The sequence below is a fragment of the Hipposideros armiger genome, unplaced genomic scaffold, assembly GCF_001890085.2.
Source record: "Hipposideros armiger isolate ML-2016 unplaced genomic scaffold, ASM189008v1 scaffold_1643, whole genome shotgun sequence".
Lineage (NCBI taxonomy): Eukaryota > Metazoa > Chordata > Mammalia > Chiroptera > Hipposideridae > Hipposideros > Hipposideros armiger.
The window spans coordinates 43,592-66,850 of record NW_017732993.1 but is presented as its reverse complement, the minus strand read 5'-3'; the positions used below and the strand labels follow the sequence as shown (position 1 = coordinate 66,850).

General features: G+C 42.6%; 1 protein-coding gene across 4 annotated transcripts in view; it reads right to left on the bottom strand.

Moving 5' to 3' along the window:
* Positions 1-23,259, bottom strand: part of FHL2 (four and a half LIM domains 2) — a 72,804-nt gene that overhangs the window by 33,429 nt on the left and 16,116 nt on the right. Inside the window, exon 1 of one of the 4 annotated variants that reach the window (XM_019634416.1) lies at positions 5,644-5,745. The exons of 2 other annotated variants lie outside the window; for them this stretch is intronic. The gene's annotated coding sequence lies outside the window, so the exon portion shown is untranslated. Of the gene's footprint in view, positions 1-5,643; positions 5,746-23,259 lie in introns of those variants that run through there. One more of the 4 variants, XM_019634417.1, reaches the window with a different exon arrangement.

Genomic DNA, 23,259 nt, shown 5'->3' with positions numbered 1-23,259 from the left:
CCATTATTCAATTACTTACTTTGATCTGACGGCAAAGGTGCCATTTCTCTATGAGACTTCTCTCATAGTTAATTTCTTTGGAGAAACCTGTGAATATTCCCACATCCTGCCCACAACATCAAAAGAAACTTCAGTAAAATCAGTCCTGACAAAGCCATGGCCATCCTTAAATGCCACCAAGGACCCAGGTAGGAATGTCCATTGCTTAACAACAATCAACCAGAGCTTTTCAGAGGGAATTAAGAAAATCGGTCTGTTCCATGTGGGCTCTTTTTAGACCTGTATTAAAAAAATACAGTGCTTTTATGTCACCGCATGGCAATGCAACTGCTTGTGTCCAAGCCATAAGTGCTGCGTATGTATTGCTGTGGTCTCGCCAGCAGGTGACAAACACAGGGTCAGGTGCTTCATAAATACTTGCAGAATGAATGAACAAATGGATGTACAGGGGAATGAACACAAATGTCTCAGAGGACAAACACATGGGCAACAATCAAGAAAGGAGACGAGGCTTTGAGGGGTAAAAAGTATAACTTTTGCACTGTGTTGTACACCTGAAACTAATTTAAAAATAAATAAATAAATAAAAATTAAAAAAATAAAATAAAAAAAGAAAGGAGACGAGGAATGTTTTATGTGCAGAGCAAACCCAAAATGAAATGTGGTTTGGAATCTGATGCCATTAATCTTTCTGATGTGACAGATCCTGAGCTTCGTTCTTTCTCCTCCATCACTGGCCTCTTTCCCTCTTCCAGGCACACTGCTGTTTCCACAGCGGGGAGAACTTTCTTTATTGTGTTTGGACTCTAAACCCATGTGAACAACGCAGCTACACAGTCCAGGATGAGGCCTGGTCAGGTCAGGAAACAAAAGCCAGCCAGCAGACGTCTCTAAGATGTCTTTGAAGAACGAGCTAGATCCCCTGACACGTGCTCCACGAACCCATGGAAGGCCCTGGACCTCTACGCAGACCCAAGGAGCCTGCAGAGCACAGACCCTCACCCCAACACTGTCCACTGGGCTAGCTGAACTGTTTCTTTTAAATACAAATTGTGGTGAAAGGGAGAGGGGGGCCAGCTCAAGGGATGTTGCCATTCTGAAAAATATAATAACATGCCTAGAATCCACTTGAAATCGATTTTTAGATTGTTGGTAAGGTATAAGATTGACTGCTGTATGATATATTTATGGATTATTTTAATGAGCCTTTATTGAGTACATCTATGGGCAGGGTTCATGGATGTATTATAATATTATAATGTATTAGAATCGTATGTAAACTGGTAACTTTCAAAAACTTTTTTTTTTAAGATTTGTTTTTAATTGGGGAATTGGGGGGGAGGGGAACAGCATTGGGGAATCGGGGAAGGGGAACAGACAGGTAGACAAATTGCTGTTTTTGTTCTTCAGTCTAGTTGTGGAGGATGTTGCTTCACTGGCCCATGTTGGTATGATCATTGTGCTCTTTCCAGGTGAGGCAATCGGTCGCCAGTCATTGGTCGGCCGCTCACAGTGGCTCCTGGCAGCTCACACCGGCTGCCAGTCACTCACGTAGCTCCCGGCAGCCCACTGCAGCCCCCCTGCAGCCTACACCGTCCCCGGCTACTCACGACAGCCCAGCTCCAGGTCGAGCCGTTGTTCATCATCTTAGCTGTAGAGGGCGAGCATCACTGGCCCTCAGTGTGGGATCCGAGTTGCAGCCCTGCTGCTCAGAGCTGGTGCTCCCAAACGAGCTCTTAACCAGCTGAGCCACTCGGCCGGCCTCAAAAACTTTTTAAAAATCTTGATTTGTCTCTGATAAATATTTTGTGTCAGAGAGAATGCTTGAATAAGGTAAACTACTGTCTTCCAATTTAACTTTTGAATATGGAATAATGGAAAGAAATGGGGAAATAATAAATGTCAAGTTTCTGACCTTAAGTCCATAATACAAGAATAGTGAGACTTGTTTTGATGTCCTACGGACGTTTAAATCCAGTCAATAAGCATGTATGAACCACTATTCTCCATGTACTGTCTTAGGTACTGGGAGGCTGAGGTAAGACATACAATTTCTGGAAGAGTTCCAGTCTAGTTCTAGCTCCAAAGAATTTAAATCACCTTTGAGATTCTATCTTGTAATTTAATCTCAAAACATGTCAGTTCAGTCAATGCTAGACAAGCATAATTATGCAGGCTAGAATGGAGGGGCCGCCTCAGGTTTATAAATCATCTCCGTGTTGGGAGGATTAGGGGGAGACCCACCTTCGCCCTACCGCTGCCTTCCTGGGGACGTGGGAGCAAGTTATTTATGTGCTTATTATACTCTCTCACTGGTCTCCTCCAATCTCCAAAAGGCAGCTTGTTGTTTCTGCTCATCCACCTGGTTTTTTCCTTTGGTGACTCCCAACTTCCATGGAAGACTGGCCTCTTCATTCTCCCAGCCCTGCTCCTTGGTGGTGTTTCCTGAGCACATTGTGTCAGGATTGCTTGTATGTGTCCTACTACTCTGTGCATGGACTGGCTAAGTCTTATTTGTTCCAAAAGTTGTAACATCAAACATAGATAGATCTATTTTCTTTCTGAATGACATCCTAAATATTTACAGATTCCAGGGTGCCCTTTGACATGAGTCTGATTTACCTACACACATAGCAGCCACTTCTCTTAGTGCCACAGACATCAGTTGCCTCACTTAGTGCCACAAGCCTAAAGGAGATCTTTAAGTCACAGGCTAAATCAGGGCAGTGAAGGTATGGATTACAAAGGCTGAGGACTACAAGTGTGATAACATGTGATGTTCAAGTTCATGCCAGGTGTGAAAATCTCCAAGCGAATTGGACAAATGATGGAAAGACTAAATGCTGCCCCAAACCTCTAATTAGATCCCCAAGAGGGCACCCACATTTTACAGCAAAAGGAAAATCAAGACCACCAGTAGCAAAGGAGTGAGGGTATCTTAAAAATGTGAGACTGAGAGCTGGTGACGAACATTCTTAAGCAAAGTTAATGGGAAGCTGTTTTAGTCAGGGTTCTCTAGAGTAACAGAACCAGGGGGAGAATGAATATACACAGGAGTCTGAAAGCCTGAGAACCAGGAGAGCCGATGGTGAAAGTTCCAGTTTAAAAGCTGGCAGGCTCAAGGCCCAAGAAGAGCTGATGTTTCAGTCCAAGCCCAAAGGCTAGAAAGAGCTACTGTCCCAGCTCAGCAGTCATGCAGGTGGAGTCCCCTCTGCCCAGCCTTTTTGTTCTATTCAGGCCTTCAATTGATTGAATGAGGCCCACCCACATGGAGAAGGGCAATCTGCTTTCCTCAGTCTACTGATTCAAATGTTAATGGCATCCAGAAACACCCTCACAGAAATAACATTTGTGTCTGGGCACCCCATGGCCCAGTCAAGATGACATAACATTCACCATCACAGAAGCTAAAGTCCAAATCCACAATTCAGGACAACAAAACCGATTTACTTGACTCACTAGGAAGTCACAATGCCAGCTGGGTCTCCTGGAAGACAGGGCTCTCAGTCACCAGAGAAGCCCATGAGTTTTGTTCAAGGTGCTTATCTTGAGGACGTGGCCTCTCAGTATAATTCCACATCATAAATGGGCTTTGAAAACATTCTCATAATGAAACTACAAAGGAAGTATCCAATAGCACTCTTTGTTCACCCAAGCACAAGGAACTTTGTATCTCATGCCATCTGAGTCAGAGAGAAGCTTTCCTACTCCAGCCCCCTTGCTGACAAATGAGGCAGCCTGAGCCCAGGAGGCTGGTTAACCCACCTTCCATGCCAGATAGGAATAGAACCCAGGCCTCCTGAAACCTGGTCTAATTTTTTTTCAGTATCCTACTGGGAGTTTTTGTATGCAATTTAGATTTCTTTCAGTACTGGAAGTGTTTTAACAAGCAATCTTGGGCCAATATATGCAGCATAAGGCCTCACTGAAATATTCAGGTGTGTCCCTATAGTTTAGTGGTTAGAACTCAGCCTCCCAAGTTAAGCTGTCTGGGGTCAGATCTCATCACTACCACTAACAGGTTGGGAAATCTCGAAGAAGTTACTTTGATCTGTCTGTGCTTCAGTTTATCTGTAAAATTGAGGATGATATCAAATAGTATACACTGCATATATATATATATATATATATATATATATATATATGTAGTCTTGATAACAACCCTGCAAGGAAGCCACTATCATATCCCTGTTTTCCAGTTGAGGAAACTGAGGCAGGGAGAGATTCTGGGACTTGGCCAATGTTGCACAGTTAGTGGTTGAGGGAAGGGACGGGGACACGGACTCAGGCGGCCCAGCTCCAGTGCATGCACGCCCACTGTTCCATCACAGCTGCCTTCTGGCATATTTGTGAGGATGAAATGAGACTGTGAACATAAGTGCTTAGATCAGTATCTGGTCCACAGTAAGCCAATTCTGCCTTTATTAACATGCTGCCGTGCAAAAGCATTTTAAAGCATGACAGGATAATCAACACTGTGGAAACCCAATTCTGTATCTTAATTGATAAACCTTCAAAATTCAGGGTGAGCTAAATATGAAAAACATGGTTAAAAATTTTATATAAGTGCACAATGAAATGTTCTTCATTGAGCTTGGTTTTATGGAAGTTTAATTGTCCAACTAGGAGTCCCTGTACTTCTAAGAGGTGCTCCTTCAGGATAGCAAAGCCTCCTTCCTCTAACATATCACTACAGAACATGGGGTAAGGGAGAGGTTGGGCCAAAAGTGCCCAAGGGATTTGGCGCTGTGTTTTGAACACAGTTCTCCTGATTTATTATCTCCCAAGTAACAAGGCAGTGCAGAGCATGGATGGCAGCTGTATACCTTCCATTTAACCGGGGTTAGACTAGTTCTCCTGGAAACCCAAATTGGGATTTGAAAGTAAATAGGATTGATTCTACATTTAAAATAAATAGGAAACATTTAACGCTCTTTGCCTACAGTTTCAGGTATGCTAATACATCACACAAGTGCAATTTAAGATTAGAATGTTTTTTTCCGTTTAAAATAAGCCCATTTTGTTAAGCCTGGTGGTTCAGTTTTTGAATTTCCGCACGAGTTAACGTGCGAGGCCACACCGCAAGCTCCACTTCTTTCTACTGAAGGGAAAGGCCTCTGACACCCGGCGCAGACAGACGGCGGCCAGAGTCCAGGCCTCCGGGGAGGGGGGTCGGTCACCTCCCCACGCTCGGAACAGAGACCAGCCTTTGCCCAGGGCTCGCCCGTGGTGGTCCAGCCCCTGCTCGCCTCGCCACCCAGGGGTGTCGAGGTCTCAGACTGCGTTTCTCCCTCCGAGGATGAGGCGGGGGCCCCTCCCGCCTACAGTACCCCAGGGGCATCCCCACCTAGTTCAGCTCCCCTTTCCCCGGGTCTCCTCACAGCTCGGCACCGCGGTCCCCGGGTTTCCCCAACAGCTCGGCTCGCCGGCCCTTGGATCTCCCGCATTGCTCGGCTTCTCTCTTCCCGGGTCTCTCTCTCCCCCGCCCCCTCTTCCCCCACCTCTGCTCCTCTCTCCCCGGGTCTCCTTCCACCGCTCTGCACCCCGGTCCCGGGGTCTCCCCCACGGCTTAGCTCCCCTGTCCCTAAAACATTTGGGTGGAGCCCCGTCTCACTCCGGGTAGCCCGGGGTGGTGGCACTCACCGCGTGGTGAGCCGGCGCTCCCGGACCGGGTGAGCAGGAGGTCCCAGGCGGCGGCAGTGGCAGCGACTCCAGGCTGCGGCTCCGCAGCCGGCCGAGTGGAGCGCAGCCTCCCGCCCTGGCGAACCCCGCGTGTCATTTGACCATATAAGGAGATAGACGCACGCCTCCAAGGCGCCGGCGGCGCGGGCTAGGCTGGCCGGCACTGGGTCCGGGGGCGCGGGGGACGAGCGCCCTCAGCCTCCTGGTAGCCGCGCCACAGTCCCCGGCTGCGGCGTCCAAGGAGCCCAACTCTTCGTTGGCTTTGGGCTTTTCCTTCGTTTCCTCGGGGTCTATAGCGCACTGAGGTGACGCGGAGCTTCACAGGGGCGAGTTTGGGGAGAGGGGCGAGGGCTGCGCGACCCAGGACCTGCCGGGGTGGAGTAGCAGGAATCTGCTGGGTTACAGGAACAAGAGGCAGGCCTAAGCCTGAGAAGGTGCAGGGAGAGGTGGGAGGAATGGAATGGGGCCACTTATCAAGTCTTTCCAGGGCAGGAGGCATGAGCCTGGGATGTATTTGCACGGTTGGCTTTTTCCCGCCATACCCTGCAGACCCCTCTCTGTCACGAAATGAACCCAAAAGATAACCAAAAGGAATGGATAATGCCAGGTTCTTTGTTCCACTAGAAAGGGGACAGGAGAAGGTCCACTCCCAACACTCCATGGGCAGAGGCCTGTGGAGACATTCTGTTGTCCTCTCCAGGGCGGGAAAACAAAAGTAGGGTGGAGAGAGTGCCTCCCACACTCAAAACCCTCTACCTGAAGCACACTTGGTAGGACAGATGGCACCCTTCAGCCTTGCAGGCGAGAGGGCTAAATCCCATGTCTGGGAAAGGCAACATCTGGAAAGAAATGTTTGCTCTTGAATGTGTGACTAGCTTCCACGTGCAGACATAGATGGAAGATGAGCTGCTAGACAGCAAAGGCATGGCGGAACTATTGTGGGCAGACTTGTGTCTAACATTCAGTGGGTCACAGAGAAGGGGAACTATTAGATTGTTCTCTCTTGGTTGACACTCAGTATCTGCAGATATTTCAGAGTGTGGGTCTCCATCATGGAATCACAGAGCTTGAGAGTCATATTAGCTGCCACTTACTGAGCAATCTTACTCTGCCACTTACTCTATGTGGTATCTCATTTGATCCTCACCCTTTGAAGTAAGGTTTTATGGTGAAGACCATAATGTGAGGATGATAATCAGAGAGATTTGCTCACCGCCTCCGAGGCAATAATTATGCCAGCTGAGATTTGAACTGGAATCTGTCAGATGGCAAAACCATGCAAATATCTTATAGGATATGAAATGTCCGCCAAAAAAAGTATACATATTTTAAGAAAGGAAAACTATTAAAATTGTAATACTCAATATATACCAATAACAAAAGATGAATACAAGTCACATTTGACTTCTGCAGTTACAACAGGTGCTCAAAGTGGTTACCATCAGCATAATTTTAATACAGTTTTTTCCTTTCTTAAAATGTGTATACATTTTTTGATACCCTCTGTGTGTGTGTGTGTGTGTGTGTGTGTGTGTGTGTGTGTGTGTGTATGGAATAGTATCAGCCATGGGTTAATAGTAACCATTGAAACTGGGTGATGGAAATGTGAAGGTCATTATACTAGTCTTGCTCTCTTTGAAAGGCTTGAAAAATTCCGTAATGAAAAATTTTAAATCATAAATGCATATACCATTTGCCCTTAACTCATATTTCCCCTTACAGGAAGTTACATTACACATTAACTTGCTCATGCATAAATTGATATACATGCAACAGGAATCACTGTAGAATTGTTTGTAATAGCAAAATACTGGATCGTGTTATTTGTTCATCAACAGGGCTTAGTTAAATACCATATGGTACATTTTAGAATTATTTGTATATGTATCTGTTAAAAAGAATGACGTGGCTACATTTATTGATTTGGCATGATCTCCAAGATATATCAACTAAAAGTAGAGATCACTTTATAGATTGTAACTGACCATTTGTGTTAATAAAAAGAGAAAGGAAGGGAGGAAGACACTATATACTGTATTTTGCCATGTATAATGCATACATTTTCGCGCAAATTTGTGAGGGAAAAATAAGGGTGCACATTATACATAGGTAACACTAATTCCATATCTATATAAATGTTTTTAATTCTTTTATTTATGCTTATGAGTTAAAAGTGTAATTCTAGAAATCAATAATGATGTCCGTATACAAAATAATACCCTGGAATACGATAATCAGTTTTGTTGAACTTGCAACGATGAAGGGTTCTTGGCCTTCTATTGGGTTGTTGGAAAAGTCATGACATATTTTTTCTATGTTTTTCATTGCAAAAATGCATCATGACTTTTCCGACAACCCAATATGATGCGTAAATATCATAAATTTGTTAACGGTACATAAAATTTCTTGTACCTTGTATCTGTTTTTGTGTTTTGTAATTATTTGTTACATAAAATTTCTTGTACCATAATATGTTAAAAAATAAATGCTACAATTCCTTTATAATCCAAAAATAAATACTTAAATGTAAACAAATAAAATTTTGAATTAAAAAATTAAAACGAAAGATTTTTTTCCTTGAAAGTTTGGGCCAAAAACGTGGGTGTGAATTATACACGGAGTGCATTATACATGGCAAAATACGGTACATATAATGTGGTTGCCTCTAGGGAAATCTGGGGGTTCTGGGAGTATGAAGTGAAAACAAGAATAATTTTTGTTTCTTTTTGATATTGAGTTATATAAATGTATTATCCATTCAAAAAACAAAAATATTCTAAAAATAAATGCAACACATACTCCTTCTTTAAGAAAAATGGGAAATAAGTTTGTTAAACTGAGTTTATAGAAAGTCAAAGGAGGTTTGCTAGGAACAGAGGAAGGAGAAATGCAATTCAGAGCTTAATGACATATGTATTTCTCTGAACAATTTAAATCAAAGGGCAAACTATTAATAAAATAAATTTTCACAAGATATTCCAGTAAAATGTACTTTGCAAAGTTCTATCTTGTATGCAATCATTGTATTCTCAAGACCTAATTACAGTGCATGGCACACAGTATGTGCTTAGTAAGTGTTAAAACAAAAATTTAAATATTGAATGAATGGATGGATCACAGAATTGTTTAGTATGTGACAAGTCTTTTGTTTTATAATTGATTATGATATAACATATAGAATGTTATAGAAAACAATGCATCTATTACAGTACAGCTTAATCTTTGGAATCGGGCTTGGATTTGAATCTGTGTTTTACCTATGCCTAGCTCTGTGGCCTGAGGCAACCACAAAGCTCTCAGTTCACTCATATGTAAAATGAGATAATAACACATACTTGCAAAATTGTTGGGAAGATCCTTTGACATGATGCATATAAACAATTTACCACTATTAATACAGTCCTTGGCACCTAGGTAGGCCCTCAGTAAATATTAGCTTTCATTCCATGATATTTTATTTGACAGGAAAGGGGAGATGAATCCAGAATAAGAAGGAAACATGAAGGTGTTTAAAAGGTACAAACTTCTGGTTATTAGATAAATAAGCACTGGGGGAATATAGTTAACAATATTGTACTGATATTTGAAAGTTGCTAAGAGAGTAGATCTTACAAGTTCTCATCATAAGAAAAAAACTGTAGCTCTGTGGTGACGGATGTTAACTAGGCTTACTGTGGTGATCATTTTGTAATGTATACAAATATTGAGTCATTATGTTGTACACCTTAAACTAATATAATGCTACATGTCAATGATGTATATCTCAGTCAAAAAAAAGGAAACACTTCATTCTCATCAGAAGGAAAGATTAAGGTTTAGGTCCTGTTCTAAAGGTAAAAGATTGTCTTTTTGAGAGAAAAACTCTCTGCTGTAGATAAAAGTCTAGTTCACGGAAGGAAAGAAAAACCAAGAAATTATGCTGCTAAGTTATTCAAGTTCTTCTCTTGTTCATTTCAGTTCTTCTGTAATTCCTTCACCAGCCAGTATGGTCCTAACCTCTCTTGTGGGGGTTTCAGGGAGAGGCATAGCTAGGAAGGGAGGAAAGAAAGGGAAGACTTTATGGTAAAGGCCAGTGGTTCTCAAAGTGTGGTTTGGGACCAGCAGCTATGGGATTACCTGGAAACTTGTTAGAAGCAATCATTCTTGGGTCCAACTCTGTTTCAACAAGCCCTCCAGGTAATTCTGATGATTGACAGTACTTCTGGGTGAAATACCGGCTAGGGATTCCAACTCTAGACTCAGTAATTTACCTGAAACCTAGGAGATGTCAATTTCTATGGGGAGAGGGAGTCGGAACAGAGATAGACTAAACAGACAAGGCTCAGAAACTCTAAAATCCAACTGCTTCCCTCTTACAAGGCATAAAGCTCCAGTCTGTGTCTTCAGTGATACAAATGCCGAAACTTAGTTCTCTCCACTGAGAGGTCAAGAGGAAGGCAGAGCTTCCGGGAGTGTGGAAGGACTGCAGACCAGGTGGTGGGTAACCAGGTAGGCCAAGGGGGCTAGTGGGCCAGGACCCAAGCCACGGGAACGAGGAGACCTCACCATCACAGGAAGAAAGGGAACCCAGGAAAACGGTGGTGGTGGGGCATCAGACCTCCCCACCTTAGTTACCTTAACTGACCATTTCAACAAAGATTATTTTTAGAGCACTTTTATCCCATTTAAGAAATGAGATTTCTTACAGACAGTTCCATCCACTCAGGCCCTGGGCAGGAAACTGGTGGATGATTTGCCCTTGATTCAGAGGTAATCATTCTTAACTGCCTCACATGGTTGGAGGATGAGTAAGTGTCTCAAATCATGACGGCTGGCAGTCAAAGGGTGAATTCTCTTCATGCCCCCTCCCTGGTGGGGAGTGGGTCAGGAGGCAGGTGTAGGGAGCCTCCCCATGACACAGCACCAGACTCCAGTGTGGTGGCTCAGACACCTGGGCTAATTTTTCCTAAAAGCACTACTTTCCTGAATCAAGCAGGAAAACCTCTACGGAAGGTGACCCTACAGGCAGGGTGGTCACCCACCTGTTCCCATGAGCTTGGTGCAAATATTCCCTCCAGAAAAGGAAAGAAGTTGGTCTGGTTATAGCTACATTCTAGTAGGACCCAAACAGTGTTCCTTTGCCTGTTAGACTTTCAGGAAAAACTCAGCCCTCTACAAAAGGCAAAGTCCTTTCCTTCCCCTCCCCCCACTGCCATGCCCTGGTTAGGAGGGAAAATGCTTGGCTCTTTCTGAAGACGCAAAGTTTCCATATCTCATTTCTCTGCTCTCTCTTTTCAGACTGATTTAATGGATGCAAATAGTCAGTGTTTAAAACCTGAAATTATGTCTGACTCTGAGCCAAATCCACAAACAACCCCAGGATTCTGAGTTTGCCATCATTGGTTAATCTTATTTGGAGCATTTGATAAAACTTTCCATATGGCTTTGATAACTCATTAAGAAAGTTTCTCTTTGGCGGCCTAATGACCAAGTAAAATGAAACCGTCAGTTGTGGGTCAGGAAATGTTGCTGTACTGTTTCAGATGAAAACTATTTATAATGTGGACCCAGAAAAAGTTTGCTTCTCATTTGAGATCTTTTGTCTCTGATTTTAGTCTTTTTCTGCAGTAACCCATTCACTTCTCTGCTTGCCAGCAGTTTCCCCCTCTTTATCAGCTATTCCAAAATCCATTCAATAGAAGTGCAACTGTCTGAGGTCTGTGTAAACCTGGCAGAATCCTATTTGAATGAACCATGTTTGCTTCCCTAAAATACCTGAAGCTCTCCACGTGTGGCCTCTGACACTTCTTCCTGGCATCTCGAAATAGGAGCTTTTCATGCCTCACTTGCTTCTCAGAATGTTGATTTAAACCACACTGAAATGCAGATATTCTTTGTGAATTGTCTTTTTGAGTCAGTGCTGCAACTTTAACATCGCATGCTCTTTCTCCCCTGCCACTGGAGTCCTTTTGTTCTATTTTTACTTTGATCAGGGTCATTAACAGGAAATCCACTGGTCTAGCTAGGAAGAACCAGGGCTGGCCAGACCCTAGGAGGGAGGGGATGAGTTCTGGGCCCACGATCCCCTATGGAGCAGTGTGACAAACACCCTTACCTTTGTGTGTGTCCCCACCTCACTTGTGAAACAAAGGAAGTACTATCTCTCTTCTTACCCTTAAATTATTTAGTTCTTCTTCAAGTCATTTTTACAGTTAATCATTAATTGAACGTTTTCCAAAATGTCTCCTGTGGATGATTGTTCACCATGGTGTGGATTTGTGTGGGATGAAAAGCCATATTTTATATTGCTTTATGTTCTTCTAAAAAACAAGTTAAGGAATATCTTTCAGCTATTTCAGAAAGCACTTTAACATTGGACCTGAGAGTCACGACAGAGTTTTCTGGAATGGCTGAGCTACATTCTACCTCATTGCAATGTCATGGATTGTTGAAATACCAGGAAAAGATTTTCTAAAAATTCTGACCTTCAGCATATCCTGGCCATACTATTTGCCCTCCCAAAAGTCTTTTAAAATTCTGGACCATCCTAACCACACAAATAGTTTTGGAAACTTCTGTATAGTTCGAGATGCTGAGCAATTACTCTGTAACTGTCCCATATTACTCATGCACTTCCCCGTAGAGGTGGGGGCGGGGCTCCAGCGGCAAATCAGTCAGATACCTAAAAACGTTCACCTGGCTGTCCTTATTGAGATGCCTCTTTCTTTTTCTTTTGCCTTCATTTCAGCAATGTGCAATTATGCTTTCATCTTGCAGGTGGCCTTACCATATCCTAGGTGCCTGGCCTTCTTAGGATCTTATGGACTCAGTTCTCTCTCCCACCCTGTTTGTGTGGAACATCTATTTCCCTATGCTGTGATTGGTGCCTTGAGTTTCCAGGTCATGTTAAAAGCAGTTAAAATTATTTACGGTGGCCCAGACATGGAAACAACCCAAGTGTCCTTTGATAGATGATTGGATAAAGAAGATGTGGTATATACACCCAATGGAATACTACCCTGACATAAGAAAAGATGAAATAGTGCCATTTGTGATAAAATGGATGTATCTTGAGTTATTATGCTAAATGGAATAGTCAGACAGAAAAAGTCAAGAACCATATGACTTCACTCATATGTGGAATATAAAACTGAAGGCAACAAAGGAACAAGACAAACAAATAAAGAAACAAAAATTCATAGATATAGACAACAGTTTAGTGATTACCAGAGAGGTAGATGAGGATAAAAGGGATCAAATAAATGGTGACGGAAGGAGAACTGACTCTGAGTGGTGAACACATAATGCGATATATAGATGATGTATTACAGAATTGTACACTTGAAACCTATGTAGTTTTGTTGACCATTGTGACCCCAATAAATTTTAATTAAAAAAAAGCAGATGAAGGACACGTTTGAGAGATTTCCCTTTTCTAAGAATATGTTTTTATAGTTAGTAGGCCAGGAAAGCAGGGACTGCTGTCCTAAGCTAGGAGGTTTTGAGGCCCCTTCCAGCTCATTCTCTTTGTTCCCACAGCCAGCAGGGGAAGATGCCTTTCCTCACTCTGCTCTGCCTGGCAAACTCCTGCGCATCCTTTAGAACACAGATAAAGTGCCTCCCCTAGAAAAGCTGTGTGGGGTAACTTCAATAGCCTCGCTTTTGATCATTCTATACTGTCTCATCTTTCCCTTGTTTATAACAAAAGGAAAGAAAGTGTGTGACTTCTTATGGGCAAGGACTGAGAATACATTTTTGTATTCTCTGCAATTTGCAAGCTGGTCAATATTTACTGAATTCAATTTGGGTTTTCTGAAAATTCCTAAACAAGTATAGGGCTGTCATACAAGGGCTCATAGGGGCTTTGTACCAAACAAACCCAGCCCATTGCCTACTTGGCAGGTCAGCTATCTGGGCTTTGCACTGAGACCCATCTTGAAACCTCTTGAATGAAAACAAAGAAGAAGAGTCAATCATTCTAGATGGCAGCAGAAGTACTGTAAGAAGCTGAAAATGGGGCTGCAGGTCAACATGGGGAAGTTCTTGGGATAGTGCTTCTGCCTCTGAGGGTCTAGGTCTCATGAAGTGGAGGCTGTTTCTCCTGACCTGTTCCTGCAGCCCAGCTGGACCTTATACAACCACTAAGACCACTGCTTATTGAAAGACTTCCTTGAAGTCTATATTGTTGTACAAACTAAAGCCACAGTCTTCATTTTTAGCAATGGAATGCGGTAAAATTATGTCTTTAAATGATGCTTGGGGCATGTCTGATTTTCTATTAAATGCTTTAAAAAAGTCTGTACCACTTGGAAATTACAAAATGGAAGTTCTGCTTCTTGCAGAAATTCATAAAGGTTCTCTCCTCTGGAGCTGCATGAGCCTGTGTGGGGGCCCTGTGTGGAAGCAGGCCTACTTGCAGTTACGTATTTAGTGATAACAAATCAGTTAGGAAGAGGCCCACCCCCCCCCCTCCACTTAAAGTTGCTTTTGACAGGCAGGTTGCAGAGATGGACCAGGATGGGAGCACATAGTTCATCTCCCTCCGGCCATACCTGTTTTGAGATGAGATTACTCAGAAATAAAAACTGACCTATTTCCTTCATGTGCTTATATTGCTGATGTATACACAGTCCCACAGGTAGGCCAGATTAATGAGTTTGTTCTTCCTGGTGGCCATCCATATTCCCAGAGACAACTGTGGGGCTTTCCAAGCCACGTCATCCTTTTTTTTTACTTAACCGTTAGCAGGCATCTTAGGACATTTCCAAGCCAACTGGAGCCAACTCTTTTGCATGTGCAGCCTTTGCTCACGAGGAGTACACCTTCCCACAAGCAGCTAGGTTTGCAGTGAGAACTTGTTTATTTTGGACAGGTCTCTCATGCTCATTTGCAAGGGGCACACAAAAACGCACAGGGACAATGTCTCCTTGCTTGAGCGGAACTAATCGAACTGATAGTCGAAGAATGTAAACTCGACATCCCTGATTCTGGAACGGAGTTTAGAGGACCACCACTCATTGCCACGATTACAATTTTTCTTTCTTTCTTTCTTTTTTACTTTTGGCTGTTTATAGGGTGGCATTTTTTTTGTGTGTGTGTGTGTAAGAAGGTGAGATGGGTGTGATTTTAGACTTGGAAGATTCATTTCTTCCCCTTTTTTGTCTGAAACTCTAGTAGGAGAGGTGGTTTTAGAAGGGTTTCACATCCAACATGGCCCAGGGGTAATAGCAATGGCAGAGGGGACAGTAGGGGAGCAACTACCAGGAGTGGGGAGCACCTGTCTGTTGGGCCAAGTAACAGTTGGGGGTGGTAGGAAAGGCTGAGGGGGGCTGTGACCCAAAGGAGAAGAACGTCTTCATGCAACTAGGCTTTGGGACATAGAGAAGGAGCTGCAGAGGCCTGCTAGGAAGAATGTACCAGTGAGAGTAAGAAGAAAAATGGAAAAGTGAGGGAAAGAAGGAGAAGAACACGGTGAGAGGAAGGAAGAGGAAGCTTCCATTTGGGAACTAAATGAGGAACCTGTGCTGGGCTAGTTAATTTATGTGGGCAGATGAGGTGCTGGATACCATTCACTTGGAAGTCAGGAATGGTTTCAGAGGAAAAAGCTGAAGTTACCCCAAAACTCTCCCCATGACTTAACTTCCCACTTAGCTTCTGATATTCAGAGTGAGGCCATGATATTCTAAGCCCAGAAAACAGCAAAATAAGGAAGGGTAGAAGGGATTTACCAGCTTCTTAGGTAAGCCCCCAGGTTAATGGTAAATTGTGCATTTTTTTTTCAGTAGAGTTGTTTATTGTGTCATAATTGTGCTCAGAACTAACAAAAGTTACCCTTTGGTCTACTGTTAGGGAGAGTCCTGCTTGGGACGTGCAGCAAATAATGTGATCTTATTGCTTAAATACCTTTCAAGGTACTTGGTCCCAGAAAGAGGAGGCAGAGAGGTGACATAAAATCCAGGCTGGGGCCATCTCAGGCATGCCCTTGACTGCCCTGGAGTCCCAGAGCCGCTTCCATGGGTCAGACTGGAAAAGCACACATGGCTCTTTTCCATGGGAGCAGGTAACAAAGCTCCAGGCTGGCAGAGCCCTCCCCAGTGTGGGTGCCAGGACAAGCCAACTCCTGCCTGGTTCCTACCACCAGGGCTGGCCTGCGGCAGAGTTAACCAGAATGAAGGGGCAATTCAGTGGGTGAGGAATGCTAGGAACCCTGGCCCAGTTATGAGGCTGGGGTGGGGACCCCAAGATTACCATCCACACCCTGGCAAACCTGGCAGCAGAAGCTGTGATTTGGGAGGCAGAACCCAGAGTACAGTGCTCACACCAAGGGTGGGACACAGGACAGCGGGGCAGCGTGACACTTTCGTTTCCCAAATGGGAACAGCTTGCCAGCTGGAAGATCTGGCAAGTCTGAAACCCAGGGCAGCTTTATTGGCAACTCCTTCACCTTCTAGAAGCCTGGCCTGTCTTCCTCCTTTCATAGTCTTGACAATAACCAGGCATGTGCCCTGATGAGAAAAATAACCCCAAATAGCTGCAAAAGGAATCATTTTCTCTTCTCTACATCTGGGGGGTCCAGGGCTGGTCTCCCGGCAGAGGGGAGGGTTAAGGTGAAGGTTAGTCTGCACAAGTCCAGGTCAGGGGCCCCAGCCTACTTTAACTGAGATTCTCTGAATATCAGTAAGCTACAGTGCCACAAGATTTATTAGGGCAATGCTTTTTGAGGTCTACTCTGACAGCTAATCTCTGGGAGATGTGTCATATATTACACTACTATTTGTTGGTGGTGTCCAAAACCAACGTTTTAGATTGTCTTACTCAGACCAGAAGGATTTCTTGGCACAGACAACCAGATGGAAGTGTGTGGTATGCATCTCTTGTATCAGCTTGTGTTTCTATTACACTGGTAACCAGAGGGATCCGTATAGATGGAAAGAAACACAAAGACCGAAATGAGGAGCAGTGAAATGACTATAGAAGTTAACAGTGCCACAAAGCCAAATGCCGGCAATGGCTGTGATGGTTGCAAACATTTAGAAAAATTATGTGATAGAAATATGCTTAGTTATTTTAAGAAGTGACACACTGCCTATTAAACCAACCTCAGGTAAGATTTCATTGGTCCAGTATAGAGAAGGTTTTTATTTTGATTTCCAGATTCCATTTTATCATTTACCAAATGTCCACCATTTGAGCCTACAGCTTGTTAAATCCTCATGAAACTTAAAGGGAGGGGAGCAGTAATATGAACCGACTTGAAAGAATTCCAAGTGGTCCTCTGTGGGCACATGTACACATTACCATCATCACTTTAGATAATTACACTCATTCATTCTCACCTCAGTCAATAAAACTGATCCTGAAATTAAGGCAGAATGACACCTACTCATATTTCAAACTGTAGACAAAATTAAAAGACATTAGCACAATTTCCTAGTATTAGCTTTGAATTAAAGTTTTAAAATGTGACTTTAAAAATAAAAACAAATATAGCTTTAGAAAGAGTATTATCAAAGATCAATGCGGTCACATTGAGAGTAAACTTTTAAAGAAAACCAAGTACAATGTACAACATTTCTTTCTCATTATTTCTTTTTGAGCACTAATAGCCCTTGTTGCTTATTCCTGGTTTTAGTTAGAATTCTTTTTCTCTACTCAGCCAAAATCCTAATCTTTGAAATAAAGAATTTGTGAAAGGTCCTGGAACTTAGGGCCATTTTGACAATAAAAGCTCATACAACATCCTTCTCATAGCAATTAGTTTGAGGAGGGTGGGCAGGAAATATGATTTGCTAAGTGATTCATCCTCACAATGCCACAAAGATGAAGACAACTCAGCCCGTCTCAGCCCATTTTCAAAGATGAAGACAACTCAGCTTAAAGTCCCATGTGACTGGAAGGGAGGGAGTCAGCTGGGTAAAGATGAAATCCCAATAAGATCTGGTCAGGGTTAAGATATGGGAAGTGTATCCACTTTGGGGTATATACAGTAAAACCTTGGATTGCGAGTAACATGGTTTGTGAGCATTCCACAAGACAAGCAAACATTTCTAATACATTTTAATGTGGTAAACAAGTGATGTCTTGCAATATGAGTAGTTTGTTTCCGGAACAAATTATGCTCACAAACCAAGGTATTACTGTATATCAAAGAGAGTCTCAAAGAAACATTCACACTTGCATGTTCACAGCAACATTATTGACACTAGCCAAGAGCTGGAAGCAACTCAAGTGACCATCAATGGATGAATGGATGAGCACAACCTGGTCTATACACACAATAGAATATTATTCAGTCTTAAAAAGGAAGAAAATTCTGACACCTGCTGCAACATAGGTGAACCTTGAGGACCTTATACTACGTGAAATAAGCCAGTGACAAAAGACAAATGCTGTATGATTTCACTTATAGGAGGTCCCTAGAATAGTCAAACTCATAGAGACAGAAAGTAGAGTGGTGGGTGCCAGGGGCTGGGGGAATGGGGAGTTAGTGTGTAATGGGTACAGGGTTTCAGTTTTGCAAGATGAAACTATTCTGGAGATCTGTTGCCCAACGATGTTGGAAGTTGAAAAACAGGACAGGGAGGGAGAGAAAGGTAAGCAGCTAAGCAAAGACATGATTTCAGGTCAAGCCCCAGCCTCAGCCTCAGCCTGTGAATACATTTAATACCACTGAAACGTACACTTAAAAATGGTTAAGATGGTAAAAAATTAAAAAGATATGTAAAGTGTATCTGCAGAAAGTAATGGCAGCACAAGAAAAGCACTTAGCCCAACCTGAGGGTCTGTGATGGTTAATTTTATGTGTCGAGTTGACTGGGATACAGAGTGCCCAGATAGCTGGTCAAACATTATTTTGGGCATTTTTGTGAGAGTGTTTCTGGATGCAATTGGTGTATGAATCAATAAACTAAGGGAAAGCAGATTGCCCTCTCTAATGGGGGTGTATCCATCAGAACAATCTAAGGCCTGAATAGAACAAAAGGCTGACCTTCCCCTGAGTAAAAAAGAGTTCTTTCTGCCTAACTGGCTTCAAGATGGAACATCAGTTTTTTTCCTGCTTTTGGACTTGAACTGAAACATTGGTTTCCCTGGGTGTCTAGCTTGCCGACTTGCCCTTTAGATCTTGGATCTTGGAACTAATACGTGAGCCAATTCCTTATAATCCATCTTCTCTCTTCCTCCCCCCCAACAACACACACACACACACACACACACACACACACACACACACACACACAGCCTATTGGTTCTGTTTCTCTGGAGAACCCTGACTAATACAGGGTCCTAGGAAGGCTTCCTAGAAGGGATATCATCTGGCCTGAACCTTGGCAGAGAGGTAAGAAGTAGCCAGTTGGACAGCATGAATGGGACACAAAGGCCCTGTGACACTTCAAGTCCTGTGTCAATGCTTCAAGTTCAGTGTTACTAGAGGCAGGGATGAGGCTGAGAGGAGGTGGGGCTAGGCCCTGGAGAACCTTACATGCCATGCTAAGGAGCTATATCCTATAGGCCAGCATGTCCCACTAAGATCTGCAGACACCAGTGTATAAGAGGTGCCTCATACACAATAATCAAAAGCAAACACTCAAGGTTAAGATCAGATAAGGCTGGTAATTACCAGGTTAAACAAGTTAACAGGTTTCTTTATGGTAGGACTTTTCAGAGACTTTAGTGAGCCATTGTACAGCATGAATCTTGAATCATGAAGGAGAAGATGTTATATTTGAGCACAGAGTCTCTACCCCATCTAACTCCGATACCTACTGAGATGGGGAAGGAGGCCACTTTCCAGAGTGCCGCTAGGAGATTACCTGGCTGGCTTTTTTATTTTGATAGATAATTTTGGCTGAACTGCAGAAATCTACTGGGAGTTCATTTAGGAGGCATAGGAGATGCTGCCGGTGCTCTGCCCAGACCCCCTTACGTTCCTCTGGGTCTTTTTCGCTGTTTCTGTGTGGCCTGCCCTTGACGAGTGGAGCCGCCTCACCCTTTCTCCGGGTGCCGTGGCGATGACTGACGGGTGTGGGAACACAGAAGCACAGCTCCAGCCGCGGTCTTGCAGAGCTCCCTTCCCTTTCCTGTCCTGTTTCTCACTGCCTGCTGGGGTATTTCCTCAGTAAAACCCAGACTCCAGCCCTGGGAAACCCAACCTAAAACAGGAGGCCGCTGCACAGGTCCTTGTAAAGTGAAGCAAGTTATGAATGACATAGTAGCAGTGGAAGTGGGGAGAGGGTGTTGGGTTCAAGAATTTTAAAGATATAAAACCAGTAGAAATTATGATGGATGATTGAAATCTAAGGATAGTGAGTTCAAGATCATCTCTTGGGCTTGGATAACTGTCAAGTACCATAATCAGGAAAATAGGAAAGTTTGTGGTGGAGAAAAACAAGTTTGTGGTGGAGTTTTGACCTGTTGACACTGAAGCACTTTTGGGAGGGCCAACCAAATAGAATTTTTTTCCCAAACCCATATGAGCAAGCTGGGGCAAAGTTAGAGCTGGCGATAAGAATGTAAGGGCTCACTAGTCAAATAGTAGTTAAAACAACAACAAAAAACAATAGAATGAGTAAGTCACCCAAAAGAGGATGTGGATTGTGAGGAATGGATCCAAGGTCAAGTTCCAGGAGCCTCTAGAGTTTAAGAGGAAGGCAGAGGAGGAAACATCCACATAGATGACTGAGAAGGGAGTCTCAATCAGGAATGAGGGAACCAGGAGAGAGGGCGAGGACACCAATGACTAAAGTATTTTAAGGACTAGTGGCCAATAGTGTTTAATAAGCTAGGGGCTGTTAGGAGTCCCCTAGCTGTGACAACACAGAAGTTGTGGTGATGACTGAAATATGTTTCAATGGAATGAGAGGGACAGAAACCAAATTTCAGTAGGTCAAAGTCAAGGGCAAATAAAGATAGTAGTATAAGAAGCCTGGTGGGAATGAAGGGAAGAAACAAAGGGAGGTTTCACTGATAAGGAAATGCAGCCTAGAGTAACGGCTTAAAGTCAGAGTTAATGGTATAGATGGGATTCAAATCAGGAAAGCCTTTGACTCCCAACCTGGCTGATTGGTCTTTTCCCTTCCAGCATGCTGCCTCCTGAGCAAGTCATTTGACTGTCACCAGTTTCCAAACACTCACTACCTCTCCTTATAGTTTCTCCTCAACTAGCACAAGAAATAAACTCTGAAAGGAGAAAGGCAAAGCCTTTCCATATCCTCCCTTTTCTCTCCAGGCTCGCTCTCTCTCTCTCTCTCTCTCTCTCTCTCTCTCCCCCTTCTCTATTGCTTCACTTTCCTGACAAAAATGAACAGAAATTTTCCAAGATCAAGAAGCATAACTTTCTTTTCTAGTCAGAAGAAGGAAACTTTCCACTCTCTGTTTTTTTTTTTTCTTTCCATTCTCTTTTTAAAGAAAAGGAAAACACCACCGCTTTCTGGAGCTATCCCAGCAGTTAGCCACTAAGCAAAGTGCTGCTTCCCATTTGGTTTCTCAGCAACTGCACAGTAGGCTATGACATCGTTTTCTGCAATACAACTGTAGTTTAAAGGGTGTCATATTACAGACCCTGTGATTCAGAAGGTTCTACTTGTATATATTTGTTGTACACAAACACAAACATACAAAGGTATTAAAGTGTTGATTATGAGAGACCATCTAAATGTTGATAAGTAGGGGACAGTCAAATAAAGCACTCATCCTTACTAGGGAATACTACATACCTGTGAATAGTGAGGCAGAATCAGTATATATGGAACATACGAGTATGTGTGTAGAATAATCTCTAAGAGTGTTAGTGAAAAGAGCAAGGTGCAAGTCTTTGTGGAGAGTCTGCTGCCATCTGTGTGTGAGAAGAGGATGCATGTCCATTAGATATGTCTAGAACATCTCTGGGGGGGTGCACAAGGAGTTGACCATCATAGTTGCCTCCGGGGAGGAGAACTGAGAGACTGGAGGTTGAGGGAAGAGCTACTTTTGTACCTTCTACCATGTGCATTGATTATCTAGTAAATATAATGAAAAAATTAAATTAAAAGTTGGCATCTCTTATCACAGCAAAGACAGTTTAAATAATGTCTTCAAATAATAAATTTCAATAATGCTTTTAAACAGAGTTGGAAAGGGACTTCACAATAGGCAGTGGGATAATCCGTGACAATTTGCAAGAACATAAAAGGTGTCTATGAAAACCACATTAGCATGTGTTGGTAACGTGAGACCAGTGAAAAGCTTTTCTTAACATAGAACCAAAAATAAATAAATAAATAAAACTAAAAAAGAATAGTAACCAAAGCAAATTCCTTAAAAGCACAAGAGAGTCATTCACTTCGCAGAAGGATTTCTCGGTGGCCTGACCTCCAAGCAGGGGGTCATTCGAATTGAATGATAACGCAATCACCTAGATTATTTAAGCCAAAAGATACATCTATGATTCAGTATTTTATATTTTATTCTCAGAACCCCTTCACTCTCTTTAATATTATTCAGGATCCCAAAGGGCTTTTTATATTATGTGAGTTATGTCTATTGATTTTTATGTATTCAAATTTAAAACTGACAAACTGAAAGTGTAATTCATTTAAAAATAACAATGATAAACCCATTACATGTTAACATTTTTTTCATGAAAAATGATTATATTTTAAGCAACCAAACAAAGAAGAGTGGCATTGTTTTACATTTTTACAAATCTCTTTACTATATGGCTGAATAGGAGACAACTGGATAGCTGCATTGTCATATCTGTTTGTAAGCTATGTCTGTTGAGATACATGGTTTTGGTTGAAGTATATGAAGGAAATGTACCCTCTCACAGATGATGCACTTGGAAAAAACAGGAGTATTTTCATGGTCATGTCAGATAATTGTTGATATATTGAGATATATCAACACCAAAGTGATAGTTTCTTAAAGACTGGTTTCAATGTGGCATTTGAAACCACATCAATAAACTTTTCATATTCTGTTCCATTGAAACCCATTTGGTCTATCTTGAACTTTAAATGGATCTTCTACCTACATTTTTTGGTAATATTTAGAAGATATTGGTTATGTTGATTGTCCACTCCAAATGTTGACTTTCATTATCCAATGTCAACAAAGCACATTCATTGAGCTCACCATGTACCTCATCACAAAAGCCTTTTTGTTTTGGGAAGCTGCCAAGCTCATGCTGGTAGATCTAAGTTTTCCAAATGCTGATTTTTATCTGAAAGTTCAAATTTTATCTTTGAAAACAAACACTGTCAGTTGTTTTCCTTGCAATGACAGGTTTACCTACTCTGCTCATTTTTGAGAAAATGTCTGCTACCAAAAGCTAAACACCTATAGCATGTCTGTTATTCATCCTTTTGAGTAAAAATGGAAAAGCATTTGTTCAACTCACAACTGAATAATTGCACACCTGCTTTTCCTCCAAGACAACCATAGTCCTTTGACCCGAGGAGAAGTGCTATATGCATTCCCTTTGGTCACTCAGAATATTGAAAAGATGTGCTCAAAGTTCCAGATTTAATCAGATTTATAATTCTTACTGTTTCATCAAGGTCATTCTGAAGTAATACTGGACTTCTTCTTTTTTTTTTCCCCCTACTAATAGAGCTCAGT